At 47.6% G+C, this 16,513-nt stretch overlaps 1 pseudogene; it reads left to right on the top strand.

The window, feature by feature from the left end:
* Window positions 1-16,071, top strand: part of LOC127487643 (large ribosomal subunit protein bL19m pseudogene) — a 56,220-nt pseudogene extending 40,149 nt beyond the window's left edge.
* The last annotated feature ends 442 nt before the right edge of the window (window positions 16,072-16,513 follow it).

The raw sequence follows: 16,513 nt of genomic DNA, 5'->3' as shown, positions 1-16,513 counted from the left end.
CACTTGGCTCAGACCATCTACTGGACACGCAATCAAATCCTTAGTAGACTCTCCAGGCTCTTCCTCTAATTCCTGATCTCCCCCTGCAACTCACCCTTAGCCACAGCCTTCCCCGTCTCCAGGACGGCAACTGTTCTTCCAGTTACTCAGGCCAGAGCCCGTGGAGTCACAGCCTGACTCCCATTCCACATGGAACCTCTCCAGGACTTCTGTGGGCTCTCCCTCCAAAGTATGTATGCTCAGAATCCAACTTCTCACCACCTCCTGGTCACCGTCATCTCCGTGGTCATTTACCACAACAGCCTCATAATTGCCTACCTTCTCCCTTCACTTCCTATAGTCTGCTCCTCACCAGCAGCGGGAGTAGAGCCTCCCACGGGAACATTAAAACCTAACCGCCCCTCGGCTCAGTCCTCCGGGCTCCCACTGAGTGCACAGTGGAACCCAAACTGCCTGCCACATCCCTTGAGGGCTGCGTGATTTCACTCCCCTTTGGTCCCTCTGATCTGCCCTGTTACTACATCCCCCAAGTCCGTCTGTCATCCGTGCCTTTTCCTGGACGCACCAGCACAGAGGTGTCTGCCTTCAGGGGCTCTTCCTGGAGGCCCCTTGCCGCTGCACCTGCACGACTGACTAATCCCGCCCCAGCCTCAGGTCACCCTTCTCCGTGTGGCCTGTCCTGACCTTCCTGGCTCTCCTAACCCCAGTCCTTGTCCTGCTTTCACGTTTTCTGTATCACTAAACACTTCTAGCTAATCTCACTGTCTGAAAAGAACTCCCTTCCCCAATAAGAAACTAAGTTTTACAAGAGCAGGGATCTTTGTTTTGTTCTCCGAAGTAACCCAACTCCCAGAGTAGTGCCTTGCACTTACCAGGTGCCCAATAAATCTGGTGTCAGTAAATAATGATACTAAAGCACGGATCCTTCCAACAAATCTCTTTTGATTCCACCCAGCCTGGGTCTGCTGCTGGTGTTTGCCAGCAAAACTCTCCCTGAGAGAGTGCCCTCCCCAGCCCACTCCAAAGGAGAGCCTTCTGCCCTTGTCTGCATTTAAAACAAAAATCAGAACCGGAAGGCAAAAGCAAAGACCCAGACTTCCTGCTCATCTCTATGCTGAAGTCAACTTGGATTGAAAACTGCTCTGTCTGCCCTCCAAGGGGGGATGAGGGGTGCGGAATCAGTAGAAAAGTCACAGACTTGGAGACAGCAAACCCCCACTTGCTTATCCTGATGACCTTGGGCATCACTCAATGTCACTGAGCCTACTTCCTCAGCTGTGAAAGGGGCCAATGATTCCTATGCCTCAGAGTGGCTGTGGAGGGGAAGTGAGACCCTGAGAGTGACTGCCTGGCACAGTGCCTGGGCCCGAGGGGAGAGACCCCCAGGCCCTACGAGCAGCCCAGCCCAGCCCAGCCCAGCAGCAAGAACCTGGGCTCGGGGACAAGCAAACCAGTTCACAGCACCCCCTCCCTCACGTACTGCTGTGCAGACCTGGGCGCATCACCTGGCCCCGCTGAGCCTCTATTGTCTCATCCTCAAAATGGGGCTAATCAGAGGAACCTGCCTCGTAGGAGAAACAGTGAAACCCCGGCGTTCATGCCTGTGGGTTTAGCACGTGCCCGGCACACGTGACGTGCTCAGTGGGCCGCTGCTGCTCTCGCTGGACCTCAGCGAATGCCATTTTCTTCCCACGCCGAGAACCTCAGCCCCTGGGCCACACCACGATTTCCTTTTCTCCTTTGCTGCCAATGATGATGCATAACTTGCCCCAGCAGCCTGGCTCCCCAGGAATATTTTGATGGGGTAACAAAAAATGTGTTTCTCGTGTTGTCTACAGCGCCTGTCCTGTGACTCCTGGCCTGGAACTGTCAAAAATAAGCCAGGAACACGGGCATCCTGCCAAGCGCTCTCTTGGAGAGAGATTCAGCAGGCACCCCTGCCTGGTCCCCTGCGCCGGTGCCCCCTCCCGAGGCTGCTTTGCGCACGGCAGCCCCGACTGAGTGGCTCGGTGAAACTAGGGCTTATTTCAGCTCCTAGGGCAGAGTGCAGGGTGGTGTGTGGAGAAGGCCCGAGGCTGGAGACGCCCGTGAGATGCCATCAGCCTGCACCAGGGCACTCCCAGCCAGGGTTCCGGCTGCAGAGCACCGGTAGCTGACTTTGAGTCGTGGTTTATAAAACCTTGCACGTTGATCAGGAATCTGAGAAGTTCAGGACACACAAGGATTCCTGTCTACCTCATACAGGGCCTCTCCGGGCGCTACCGCAGGCCAGAGTCAGCAGGTGGCTGCCAGAGCTTATCGCGGAAGTGTCACAGCTCCTCTGTCACTCCTGATTTTGAGAGGAATCTTGTCCAATAGAAACCCACCTGCTTCCCGAGGCCTTGGAGTGAGGAATCCACAAAGGCAGTGCCCTCCCTGCCTGCCCCCTGGGGTTCACACCGCCCCTCGGCCTCTGCCCGCCCTGCTCCGACCAGAGAGACTGGACTGTCCCATGAGTGGTCTTCCACGGGAGCTCTGTGTTACTGCCACAAGTCATCCGCCACACAAAGGCAGACCTCTGACTGGCACACAGGCCCCTCGTCCAAATCCTCCTCGGGTCCTCCTCGGGTTCTTGTTCTCAATCTACAAACGTTTAACCTTCGGATGGATCAGGACTCTTGGGTGCAGGTGATAGAAACTCAACTGAAATTGATGGAGCCAAGAAAGGAGATGCACTGATCCTGTGATGAGAAGCTGTGGACTTTGGGCACAGCTGGATCCAAATGTAAAAAAAATTTCGCCAGACAGTACTGTGTTTAAGCTCGATTCCTTCCATGCCCACTTCTCTCCCAAGTCAGCTGCTCTCCTGTATTCCAAGCCTGGGCTCCCAGCAACTCAAGTTCAAAGCCTACATCTCGCCAGTTTAGCCCTTCATTGCCAATACTGCCAGCAAAAATCCAGCAAAGTTGGCCATGGCTGTGCTTGGGGCTCATGCGTGAATTCATGAACCAACTTCTATGGCTGTGAGCATACATGAGGGGAACTTCAAGAAGGTCATGGAAAAGTGGAATTAGACTATGAGTTTGGTGCAAAAATTGAAATCCATATATAGTTTTTTCATAATATGCATTTTTCACATATTGTGGGAAAATGTTGCAACAAAACATTTTTGCATCAAAATAAACTCACATGTTTAATTCTATCTTTCCACAAGCTTTTTTGAAATACCCTTGTAATGTCCCCACACAATCCCCATTTGAATGGCTGTTGTCTAAATTTTTTTATCTAAAGTTTTAGCCTACTTCTCAGTCCTTGACAGAGCACCAAAGCCCCCCACAAACCCACAGCTCTAAAACAAGCAAACTTGCTCCTAGAATAGGGGCCCATCCCACAAACCTTTATCGGGCACCTAGTATGTGCCAGGCACTGGGTTGGGACATGGGTTATGAGTGGAGGATTCATGAGGTCATTTCAGCCCTAGGACCAGTGTGGAGGAGGGGCTCGCCCAGGAGACATAGGGACACGGGAAAGACACAGACTGCCTGTCCAGCAGCTGTTCTGCAGAGCCGAGATGGGGTGTTGGGAATTCATAATGTGGGAACAGGCAAGACACAGGACCCTAGCCTCCCCAAGTCCCTCCTGAAATTGGCCTCTTAATATCATGGCCCTGGTCTCTTGAGAGAAGCCTGGGAGGAACTTTCCCAAAGAGGGTTGAGCCAGTGACCAGCCTCTTCTGAGAACAGGGCAGAAGTCCTCTAGCGGATCCTGCGTCCCCAGGGTTCCTTGGGCTGTGACCAGTGCGTTGCATGGAGGCAGGGCAGGGCAGGACAGCAGGTGCCCATGCACCCCACCAACTGGGGACTTTCTTCCAAACGCCCTTTGATTATTCTAACTTTCAAAAGGAGGACCGTGAGGCTCAGGGTAGTTGGTGACTGTGACTCTGGACAAGGCCTCCTGGCCTGCATTTCATTCTCTGTAAAGCCAGGATGATTCACAATTCTCTCCAGCGTTTTTGTGAAAGTTAGAAACAGTTTATAAAGTGCTGGCCCAGTGCCTGGTGTGCATTCATTTGTTTAAAATAGTGAACATTTATTATACCACAGGCACAGTGCTTGGCGCCAAATGACAGCACTCGACTGAATAGATGTGATTGCAGCCTAGAGACAGCTCTAGCCTCTCTCTCTCTCTCTCTCTCTCTCTCTCTCTCTCTCTCTCGTGTGTGTGTGTGTGTGTGCGCGCGCGATGTGTTGAGACTGGGGGAGTGGGGAGCATAAGTAGCCCCATACAGCTCAATGAGTAAATGGATGACAAGTGCTTCCAGAAGGATACAGGCTCATCAGAGGGTTGCACATCCTGTCGCTGCACAGCCAGACTGCTTTACTCCTGCCGAGTGGGCAAGAAAATGAAGGGGGAGGTAGCACTGTGGCTCACTTGGTTAATTCTCCGCATGCGGCACGGGCATCCCATATGGGTGCCGGGTTCTAGTCATGGTTGCTGCTCTTCCAGTCCAGCTCTGCTGTGGCCCAGGAGGGCAGTGGAGGGTGGCCCAAGTGCTCGGGCCCTGCACCCGCATGGGAGACCAGGAGAAGCTCCTGGCTCCTGGCTTCGGATCGGTGTAGCTCTGGCCGTAGCAGCCATTCAGGGAGTGAACCAACGAAAGGAAGACCTTTCTCTCTCTCTCTCTCTCTCTCTCTCTCTCTCTCTCACTGTCTAACTCTATCTGTCAAATAAATAAATAAAATAAAATTTAAAAAATGAGGTGGAGACAGAGCACAAGCTAGAGGCTGTAGGCAGAGAAACAAGCAACACACTCCCTGGGGTGGAGACGGAAATATCAAAAAAGAGGTTCCAGGAAGAAGCCAGATTCGAACCAAGGCCTTCAGGGATGAGGACCTTGAACATGAAAGTCCTCTTCCTACCTAAGGTGGAGCAGCGCTGGCAGAATGGGCCAGCGTGGAGGAGGGGCTTGCCCAGGAGACGGAAGGGCACGGGGTAGACACAGACCGCCTGTCCAGCGGATGTTTTGCGGAGCCAAGAGGGGGTGTTCACAGTGTGGGAACAGACAAGACACAAGACCAGTGGGCTGAACTTGTATCTCGACTAACCAGCCTCACCTGGGATTCAGAGCACGGGAGCACTTCAAAGCATCCATGAAAAAAATGAAATTAAAAGACAAATTCACCTCGGTGCAAAATTTTTTTGAAGTCCATTCATGCATGTAAAGAGCTCGTGGTTCCAGAACTGCGATGGAGCCCAGCCACACAGACCAGCCCGAGAGCCTCAGATCGGGTCCCAGCTCCAGACTGAGCAGCGCCCATGACTCCCCAGGAACGTGACTGCATCCTCAGAGGGACTGCTGGGCGTCTACACTCAGATCTGACCGGCTCAAGGCCTCTTGCTGCTTCTCCAGCATTTTTCCCTGCTGCCCTGGCTAAGCTGGGATTTAAATCTGTGTTGTCCAACCCAGACTCTAAACAGCACAGGGCCTTCAGCAGCATGGACTCAGATCCCAGAATGAGAAGAAGAGTTAAGGAGGTGCTGTGGGCCCAAGACAGATTCCACATTGGGGAGCAGCAAGGAAGGAATTCCTTGAAAAAGGAATCAAGCCCAGCCCTCCTACAACCCCCCCCCCCCCCCCCAGCAAATGAGAGCAGTGGAGACCTGGAAACCAGGACTATTAGCTGCACCAGGCACCAAAGTTGTCATGGATACCACCAGCCCAGCCCGCCATGCCCCTGCCTTTTGGTTCTGAAATTGCTTGACCTGTGCTGACAAAGAGCAACTTTTCCTTCCCACAATTCCCCCAAAACTGGTCCCCAAAGTGCAAAAGGCATTTGAGGACTCGGAGGTGGGGAGAGCACATTCATCACTGCGTTTTTTCCCTGTTGGGTAGCGCCCCGGCTGCATCCACCTTACGTGAGCACGTGTGTGAGCACAGTCGTGTTCTTAGACAGCAGTCTCTGTGGGTACTACAAGGAAGAGTGTGTGAGGTGTGGAGAGAGGCAACTGATACTCAGATTGGCAAGTTCAGTGTCTGCACAGACCTATTACAAAGGCTGTTCCTTGGTGAGCCTGAGACCTGTGATAAATCACTACAAAGAGGCCCAAATTCGGTCCCCAAAGTGAAGCTCCCAGTTCTTCCAGTGCAAGAACCATGACTGACCCTTAGGTCCCCAGAGCCTCACCAAGTGCTGGGTGTCAGTAACGTTCTCAAGGAACGTTTCTCATATTTGAGGGCTGCTTTTAACTCCTCATCTGAGCCCCACAACTACACCAAGCCAACAGTACGACTGTCCAACCGAAACCAAAATCAATACTATAAGTGGTGATCATTGAAAGTGCTACAATGGAGATTTACTGGTAATGCATAATCCAAGGTAGATTGACAGATGGACAGACAGATGATGGATGGAGTGATATGTGAACGAACAATTACAGTGGAATGTCAACATCCCAAATGCCTGGCTTGGATGCACCTCCTGGGTCCTTTCATTTCGTGTTTTTGTATTGATTTCCAGAGCGTCAGTCAGAGTCTCAGTATAAAATGAAGATAAGTTAACATTCGTCAGCAAAGATCAATTCAAGATTAACCTTTATGGATGCTCCAGGCTGGCTCTGCTGCGGTAGCCAACATCACCAGAATCTTGGGGCTTTGCCCTTGGCTGAGTGGCCGCGGCGGTTACCTAGGGGCTTCGTGCCAGCATCACCTCTGACACTGTCGTGTTTGTTGTTCCCTCTCAGGGAACAACAGTTGACAGAGAACCACTGTACATTGCCTGGGGGAAGGAAGAGAGTCCAGCAAAGCACACAGTGTGTCAGAGGCTTCCTTGCATTTCACTGGATTAAAGCAGGTCACATGGGCTGCGGAAGGCAAGCAGGGGTCCTTGCGAGGCAAGCCAGTCCTCCACTGTCCACAGGCACATCGGCTGCCATTCTGTCCTTTCTCTACATGGCTTTGCAAGCAAGCCCAGGTCAGTCTCCATGGTGTTTCTCCCCTATTTAGGCAAACTACGGTGCCCAGAAATCATCCACCCCCTTTTCCTGACACTCAGTGAACGTTAGTAAGGATTGGATCCATCTTTGCTCTTTTCTATGAGCAATGCTTTATGGTGCCGGGTGGAAGAAGAAATCCCACGGCAGCCTTCAAGGTGAGACTTGGAACCCGTGGAACAAATGCCTTCTGTGGTCTTCTTGGCCTGGTGCGGGTCTGAGACTCTGCAGTGTGTCAGGCTCTCTTTCTGGAAGATGGAGAGCTGACACTGTGCTTTTGTGCCACTGCGGCAGGGAGCAGGGACCCAGGGGCTCCCGGGGAATTTCTGCAAGACGGAGGTGATAATAAACACGCCACAATGTGGGACATTGGGAGCCAGCTCACGGTGAGCATTCTGAGTACAAGAGGGAAGGGGCTTTAGGGAAGCAGTGAGGTTTGTTTTCAAGGCCAAGATCGCAGCTCCTTCTCATCCGCGGAACCTCCTTACCCCTGCCCTCTGCCCCTCCCTCGATGTCTCTGGGTTTGCTCCCAGCAGTGATGCGCTGGGCCGAGCCCCCTCTCCCTGGAGGCTATCGCGCGGGATGATTCATGCTGAACAACCTGGTACATTCTAACGCAGGCGGCTGTGAAAGGCAGCTTGGCTCCAGAGCAGAAAGTACAAAGCCCTTCACAGCAACAGCCGAACAAGTACATAAATGAATCAATACTCAAGCACTCAGCACATTCACGCGTAGGTATTGCAGAAACACACTGGCCCTGGCCCAATACCTGGGCTCCTAACCGTGCGAGTCAATATCGCTCTCGTCAATTAAAAACTAAAGGAGTTTCATCACTCCCTCTGACACCCCAGACTCCTGGCTCGGAAAATGGATTTCAAGTCAGCGTAAAGAGCTTGCTTTGCCCAGCAGCTGTGTTGCTCACAAGTTTCTGATAAATCAAATCCTCTTTTAAAATGCACGAAACTTTCTGTTTAAAAGGAACCCTGTGATTAATCCTTTTGTAAGGCAAAGAGTATAAAAAACACCGGCCACGCCTGCCCCCACCCCTGTCTTCCCTCTCCAGCTCCCCCATTCCTGCTGGCTCTTGCCACCTCCCCCACACACTCCATCCTAGCAGGTCAGCTTTAGGCAGAAGGAACCTTTTGAAGAGGACTCACATCCTTATTGCTCAGAAGCTAACCAAAGACACAGCTTTTTAATATGTATTTTACAGACGTGCTGGGAGAGGGGCCTGCAGAATATATATCACTCATTTGCAGATATCACAATGCACAATCACCAGAAATCCTGATGAGCTTGGCTGTGAAAGGAATTCACTGATGGGTTCTGTGAGCCTGGCTCATCCTCCTCCCTCGAAACAAAACCGAAGACAGCATCTGGGAAGACAGGTGGAGACACGGTTAACAGGGGTGGCCGTATTTCCTCTCCGCGGCCCGCCCTCCCCTTCTTGCCAGTAAAAACTGAAAAGTAGGAGGAAATCACTTTGCAAATGTCACTGGGAACATCTGTCTGCAGTTTGGCTCAAGGGTGAAGCCAGAGACCAGAGACCAGGCAAGCGTTTCTCAGTCTTCAGTCACGTGGGACCTCTGCGTTGGCCAGGCACCACCTGTAGCACCAGTTACTCTGTTTCAGTTGAGTCACTATTGTCTGCTTAGCCCCAGGAAAAGCAATGAGAGCCGTGAAACCACACGAGTGAGATATCGCTTTTTTTTCTCTCTCTCTCTAAAACACATTGAAACTGTGTAGAACACACCCCCAAACTGGTGGAAGGCGTTGCTATAGGAACCCCACCACCACGGGGCTCTCTCCCCCTGTGCACAGCAGGCGAGCCACGGACACAGGGTGGTGGAAGAAATGAGGTGTTTATTTATTGCACAGTGCACAGCAAGGAGCCCCGCAGCTATCCCGTGATGTCCAGGCTCCCCGAGGGTTCTTAGCTCTGAGTTGGCATTGAGAAATACATGTTCATTGTGTGGCCATGTCCCTCGTGGCCTTCCTCTGAGTGGGCAGCAATACTGTGCTCTTTGGGAGTTTTGAAGAGCGCAGAGTTGGCTGCAGTAAATCAGGGAGCTATGTGCAGGTGGTAATTATTTTTTTCCTCAGGGCATAGAGTTCCTGATAAAGAAATCCTGCAAGACAAGACAGAGGGGTAGGCATTGTGCCATAGAGGGTTAAGCTGCAGCCTGTGACTCCAGCATCCCATAAGAGTGCCTGTTCAAGTCCCGGCTGCTCCACTTCTGATCTATCTCCCTGCTAATGCACCTGGGAAATCAACAGAAGATGGCTCAAGTACTTGGGCCCCTGCCACCCATGTGGGAGACCTGGGTGCAGTTCCAGGCTCCCAGCTTCAGCATGTCCCAACCCTGGCTGTTGCAGCCATTGGAGGAGTGAACCAATGGATGAAAGTTCTCTCTTTCTCTCCCGCTTCTCTGTAACTCTGCTTTTCTTTTTTTTCTTTTTTTATTTTTTGACAGGCAGAGTGGACAGTGAGAGAGAGAGACAGAGAGAAAGGTCTTCCTTTGCCATTGGTTCACTCTCCAATGGCCGCCAAGGCCGGCACGCTGCGGCCTGCGCACCGCGCCGATCTGATGGCAGGAGCCAGGTACTTCTCTTGGTCTCCCATGGGGTGCAGGGCCCAAGGACTTGGGCCATCCTCCACTGCACTCCCTGGCCACAGCAGAGAGCTGGCCTGGAAGAGGGGCAACCGGGACAGAATCCGGCGCCCCGACCGGGACTAGAACCTGGTGTGCCAGCACCACAAGGTGGAGGATTAGCCTAGTGAGCAGCGGCGCCGGCCTGTAACTCTGCTTTTCAAATAAATGAAAAATAAATCTTAAAAGACAAGACTGAATATTTATCTCTAGAGGAGATAAATGACCTCCTGGGGTCCAGTGATTGATACCTTTTAAGGCCAGGTGCACCACTCCTTCAACTCAGTGAGCTAATTTTGGTGATCCTGGAAAAGGAAGCTTTAACCCAGAGCAGTGAGGCTGGGAGAGTGAAGGACTAGGACCTGATGTTGTCTAGCATCTGCACTCAAAACACCGTGTGTGTGTGTGTGTGTGTGTGTGGTGGCAGGGGGCAGGGGGAAGGGTTAGGAGGGTGGCAGGGGGAGGGGAGGGGTTCCGTTTAAAAATAACTTCATAATTATTTTTAAAAATGGGTCCATCCAGGTGCTACCTAAAGCCATCCTGAGGGCCACCATGGATATATACTTTGCCAAGACCAGGTGAAGTAGCCTCATCAAATCTGAGCTGTGACGGCATCAGTTCCCTGACCACTGTTTGCATCCCTGGTACCTGCATTCATTCAACAGGCATTACTGGTGTCTACTACACCTGGGTCCCTGGTGCCAAGGGTAAATGGGAATTCCTCAAGGAAAGGCCTCTGCCTTTGGGAGCTTGTGGTTTAGTGGAGGCAGCAGGCTGAAAGGAAAGCACTGGTTGTAGAATCGTGTGCTGTGTAAGGAACTCAAGAGCACAGAGGAAGAGAAGGAAGCGCTCCCTTAGGAATGGGAGCCTTGAACACAGTGCTTCAGCTGCCAAGAAGGATGCAGGAGCTTGGCCCTGGGGCAGGGAGTGAAGGAAAGGCATTCCAGGAGAGTGAACAGCCGAGTGCAAAGGACAGGGGCCCGTGACAGGAAGCTGTGGTCAGAAGGGCTTAGTGCTGTGGGTGGTCGGAAAGGGAGCAATGCTCAAGGTCAGATTGTAGAGGTCTTTCTTTGCTGCAGACGTGGTGAGAACATCCTCAAGTTTCTTTTATGTTGTAGCATGAAACAGTTCTCTGTTTTCAAGGTGGAAGAATCATACATGGTTATGCATTGAACTGTGACCCCTCTCCTCCCCCAAGGACATTCACTTTAGAAACCCTAGCCCCCAATGTGACTCTAGTTGAAGATAGGGTCTTTAAAGAGGTGACTGAGAGTGGATGCGTTCCTAAAGATGGGGCTGTAATCTAATAGGACTAGTGCTTATAGAAAAAGAGGAAAAGACACCAGGGATGCACAGTGAACAGAGGGGGACATTGTAAGGACACAGCAAAAAGAGAGGCCTCAGGAGAAGTGAACCCTTCCAGCACCTTGATCTCGAATTTTCAGCCTCCAGAGCTGAAAGAAAATGTTTATCTGTTGTTTAAATCACTCAGTTTGTGATGCTTGCTTATGGCAGCATTAGCAAAATAACACACACACACACACACACACACACACCATTTTATCTATCCATTCATCTGTCAATGGGCATTTGGGTGGCTTCCACCTCTTGGGCATTGTAAATGATGCTGCTATGAGCATGAGTGTACAACGACCTCTTCAAAACTCTGTTTTCAATTTTTTTGGATATGTATCCTGACATGGAATTGCTAGATCATGTGGTAATTCTATTTTTAATTTTTTGGAGGAAACTTCTTAGTGTTTTCCATAGTGGTACACCATTTAATAATCCCACCAACCATGCACAAGAGCTCCTATCTCTCCACAACCTCACCATTTGATATTTTCAGGTTTTTTTTTGCTTTACAGTAGGACCCTAACATGCATGAGTGATTATCTCACTCAAGCCTTTGCTTGTGTTTCCCTAATGATTCAGCATCTCTTCATGTACTTACTGTAAATCTTACAAGATTCATTCATTCAAGTCCCATACCTTTTTTGAATTGTGTGGATTTTTTTATTGATGTTGAGTTTTAAGAATCTCTATACATTCTGGCTGTTAATCCATTATCAGATAAGTGATTGCCCTTCCATTGGTTGCCTTTTTCTTTTTAAAGATTTATTTTATTTATTTGGAAGGCAGAGTTAGAGAGGGGGAGAGAGAGAGAGAGAGAGAGAGAGAGAGGTCTTCCATCTGCTGATTCACTCCCCAGATGGCTGCAATGGCTGGAGCTGCACTGATTTGAAGCCAGGAGCCAGGAGCTTCTTCTGGGTCTCCCATGTGGGTGAAGGGGCCCAAAGACTTGGGCCACCCTCTACTGCCATAGCAGAGAGCTAGATCAGAAATGGAGCAGCAGGGACTTGAACTGGCACCCATATGGGATGCCAGCACTGTGGGCCTCAGCTTTACCCACTACGCCACAGCATCGGCCCCTGTTGCTTGTCATTTTTTTTTAAGATTTTATTTATTTATTTAAGAGGTATAGTTACAGACAGTGAGAGAGAGAGACAGAGAAAGAGGTCTTCCTTCCGTTGGTTCACTCCCCAGATGGCTGCAATGGCCGGAGCTGTGACAATCCGAAGCCAGGAGCCAGGTGCTTCTTCTGGGTCTCCCACATGGGTGCAGGGGCCTAAAGACTTGGACCATCTTCTACTACTTTCCCAGGCCATAGCAGAGAGCTGGATTGGAAGAGGGGCAGCTGGGACTAGAACCAGCGCCCATATGGGATGCCGGCGCCACAGGAGGAGGATTAACCTACTGTACCACGGCGGCGGCCCCTGTTGCTTGTCTTTTTACTTTGAATTTTGCTGCATGAATTTTTTATTTGCATAATTTGTTTGTTTTGATTATTGCCCAGGCCTTTGATTTCTTATCTAAGGAATCATTGCCAAATCCAATGTAATGAGCTTTTGCTCATTTTTGCTCATGAGTTTTTGTAGTTTTATGTCCTACATGTAGGTTAATTTCATGTAGTTAATTTCTGAATGTAGTGTTAAGTACATTCATTCTTTTGTTCATGAATAACAGCTTTCTCCTCACCATTTATTGAAAGGAATGTTCTTTCCTCATTGAATGATCTTGTCACCCTTGTCAAAAATTGTTTGATGATATACTCAAGGACTTTCCCTTTTATTCCGTTGGTTCATATGTTTGCATTCATGCCAGTTTCACATTGTTTCTGATTACTGTAACTTTGTAGTGTGTTCTGAAATCAGGAAGTATGAGTATTACAGCTATATTCTTTGTCAAGACTTTTTGACTATCAATAATCCCATAAGAATTCTTGTAAATTGTAGGATGATTTCTTCATTTCTTAAAAAAATTGAGATTTTTATAGGGATTACACTGAATCCAAAGACCATCTGAGGTAGTACTGACATTTTAACAACATTAAGTACTCCAATCCATAAACATAGGATGTCATATAAGTATTTTTTGTTGCTACAATAGAATGGCTGAATCTGAGTTATTTAAAGAAAATTCGTTTATTTAGCTCACAGTTTTGAAGGCGCCAAGTCCAAATTGAACAGCCTCATTTGTTCACTGCCCGGATCACGTATCCTCACAAGAGTGCCTTGTACTATTCTGCACATTAAATATCTGTAAAAGGGGGTCAGCATTGTGGTGTAGTAGCTTATGCTTCCACCTGTGATGTGACATTCCATATGGGTGCTGGTTCAAGATCCAATTGCTCTACTTCCAATCCAGCTCCTTGCTAATGTGCCTTGGAAAGCAGCAGAAGGTGGCCCAGGTGTTTGGGGCCCTGCACCCACATGGGATACCTAAAAGAAGCTCCTGACTTCAGCCTGGCCCAACTACAACCATTGTGGCCATTTGGGAAATGAATCAGCAGATGGGAGCTCGCTCTCTCTCTCTCTCTCTCTCTCTCTCTGTAACGCTGCATTCAAATAAATAAAATAAATCTTTTTAAAAAGTTACAATATGGGTTTCTATTTTTTTATATTTACCGTCACTAGAGAACTTTATATTTTCATATGACTTACATTGCTACATAGCAGCATCATTTGCTTTCACTTAGAGGACTGCTGGCAGCATTTCTTGTATGGCAGGTATAGTGCTAATGAACTCTCAAAGCTAGGTTTATTGGGGAAATTCTTAATTTCTCTTTCTTTTTTGAAGGATCATTTTTACATATTGATGATTCTTTGTTGACTTTTTTTTTTCTTTCAGCAGTGTGATGTATGACACCCCCTCCCCCCAACCTTCTGAACTGTATGATTTCTGAGGCAAAAATCTACTGTGGATCTTACAGGAGCCCCTTTGTATGTTACCAGTCAACTTTTTTTGTGCTACTTTCAGGATTCTCTTTTGTCTTTTAATTTTAATGATTTGATTATAACCTGTCTTAGTTTTATCCTAGCTAGAGTTTGTATTTAGGTTTATCCTAGTTAGAGTTTTTATGTCCTTTTATTTTCTCCAGTTTGGGAAGTTTCCAGTCATTATTTTTCAAATAAGTTCTCCTTTTCCTCTCTTTCCTCTCCTTCTAGAACTTCCATGATGCCTATATTGATCCACTTGATTGTGTTCCATAAGACCTATCTATAGTCTCTCTTCACGTTCTTTCATTCTCATTTTTTTAGTTTTCTGATTTGATAATTCCAAAAGACCCATCTCCAAGTTAACTGCTTCCTCTGTATGCATGATCAAGCCTAGTGCATCTTTCAATTCAGTTATTTATTTTCCAGCCCCAGAATTTCTGTTTCATTCTTTTTTAAAGTTTCTATTTCTTTATTGATGGTCTCAGTCTATCCATGCATTATTTTCCTGATTTCATTCAATATTCTTTTATCCAGCTGAATGTCTTTTAAAGAACTGACATAAGTTCCTTGTCAGATAATTTGGAGATCTGCATGCCTTCAAGGTCAGTCTGGAGACTTATTTTCTTCCTTTTATCCATCTTGTGTTTCTTTATATACCTTGTGCCCTTTTGTTAAGGTCTGAGCATTTGAATAAGCATTACCTTTCCCAGTATTTTTGAACTGACTTCATGCAAAAGAAACTCTCACCATAATCCTGGCTGGAACTCCTGGGACCTCACAACCGTTTTCTGGGTGTGTCTTCTCTGAGCTTGTGAGTGTGTTTTTTTATTCCAGTATATACAGATGATTTTAACTGTCATAATTTCCCTAGTAGGCTTTCTAAAGCTTCTTGATATTTATAATATAATATATAATATAATAAACACACACATTTTACACACATCCTTGCCAAACTTGGTATTAATATTCGTTAAATAATTATAGCCATTCTAACAGGTTTATAGTGATATTTCATTGTAGTCTTAATTTTTGATGTCTTGAGTATTTCTGAGGTTGGCTCTTTTCATATGCCTTTATAGATACTCCTTGACTTACAATGGGGGTTACATACGAATAACAACATTATAATTTGGAAATATTATAGGTCAAATGCATTTAATATACCAAATTGATCAAACAGCATAGCTTAGCAACACAGTACATTGTAGAGTTGTTTACCCTCAAGACTGTGAGGCTGACTAGGAGTTGCAGCTTGCTGTTACTGCCTAGCATTGTGAGAGAATATCATGGGAAAATATCAAAACTCAAAATTTGAAGTACAGTTTCTACTGAGTACATATTGGTTTTTCAATAAAGTGAAAACACTATAAGTCAAACTATCATAAGCCAGGGACCATCTGTATGCCTGTATAACTCAAAGGCTTGTCAGGTATAGTGCCATTTGCACAGTAACATTAAAAAAAAACAGTATCTGGAGCCTCAACCTGAGTCATCAGGCACGGTAGCCTGCGTTAACAAGTGACTATAGGGCTGTAATGGGCCTGACCCAGGCACTGCTCCCCGTGTGGCTTTTGTTGCCTGCTGCTCTAAAGCCCTGAATTCATTCCTCCAAGGGAAAGAACAAACCCTTTGAAATTCCAAATAGAAAAAAATATTTGTTAGAAACAGGGAAAGCGCTCCACATCACAGAGTTCTATGTTGGAAGCACACTTTGTGTTAGTACAGCCAACCATAAGCCAATGGAAACACCAGCCAGTTTCTGAGGTTAGCATCAAGTGATCAGGAAAAGAACTTGAAGCATTTTTCTCCTTAGGAATTCTACTGAAAAATAAGGTGTTGAGATTTACTCTGAACTTTTAAATCCTGGAAACCCAACTTGTCAAATTAGATAAATGACTGGATGATATCTTTCTATACTCAAGAGATGTTCTTCCTGCATATGGCACTTTTGATATGAATGATGCCAGTAGCACAGGCACCTAGCCAAGAAGTTCCTGTTAATAAGCTCAGAATGAAAATAAAGCCTAAATCCCTGGTCGAAATGCTGGGGATATCCAAATTCTAATATTAAAGGAATCACATTTTATCTATATTTAACTGAAGAACAAATGATAAGATTGGGGATCTGGGGGAACAGTCCGACCCAAGGTATCAGAGCCCAGTTGGAGTGAAAAGGGAGTTCACATAAGAAACATCAGCACAATATGTTGGAACTCAGGATGGATGAAGAAGACTTCCCTGTGGTGTGGAAGAGGGACAATGTGGCATGCATGGATAGCTAGATCTTAGGGCTCAGAATAAAGAGTGTATCCACATGGGTGGCCTAAGGGGTCAGATCCAGGTGAGTGAAGAGAGCATCACATACAGCACAGTAGGGCAGCAGCCCAGTGTGGGGTGCTCAAGACTGTCTGAGATAAAGAGATATCCATGATGGTGGCAAGGGCAGAAGTGATGGGAGATTGGCTATGGAAGATTGATAGAGGAAAACAAGTTTCTTATCCTAAGAGAAGATGGTTACAAATTTGAGAAGGGAGCAACTAATAGTGAATTGGTGGTATTGGTAAAATTATGAGTTTCAATTAACATAGTTATGGAAATAGAGATATAAATGTG

This window comes from Oryctolagus cuniculus, chromosome 18, assembly GCF_964237555.1.
Source record: "Oryctolagus cuniculus chromosome 18, mOryCun1.1, whole genome shotgun sequence".
In the NCBI taxonomy this organism is placed as follows: domain Eukaryota; kingdom Metazoa; phylum Chordata; class Mammalia; order Lagomorpha; family Leporidae; genus Oryctolagus; species Oryctolagus cuniculus.
Note: the sequence above shows the minus strand (reverse complement) of the source record. Positions and strands in the feature narration are given on the sequence as shown.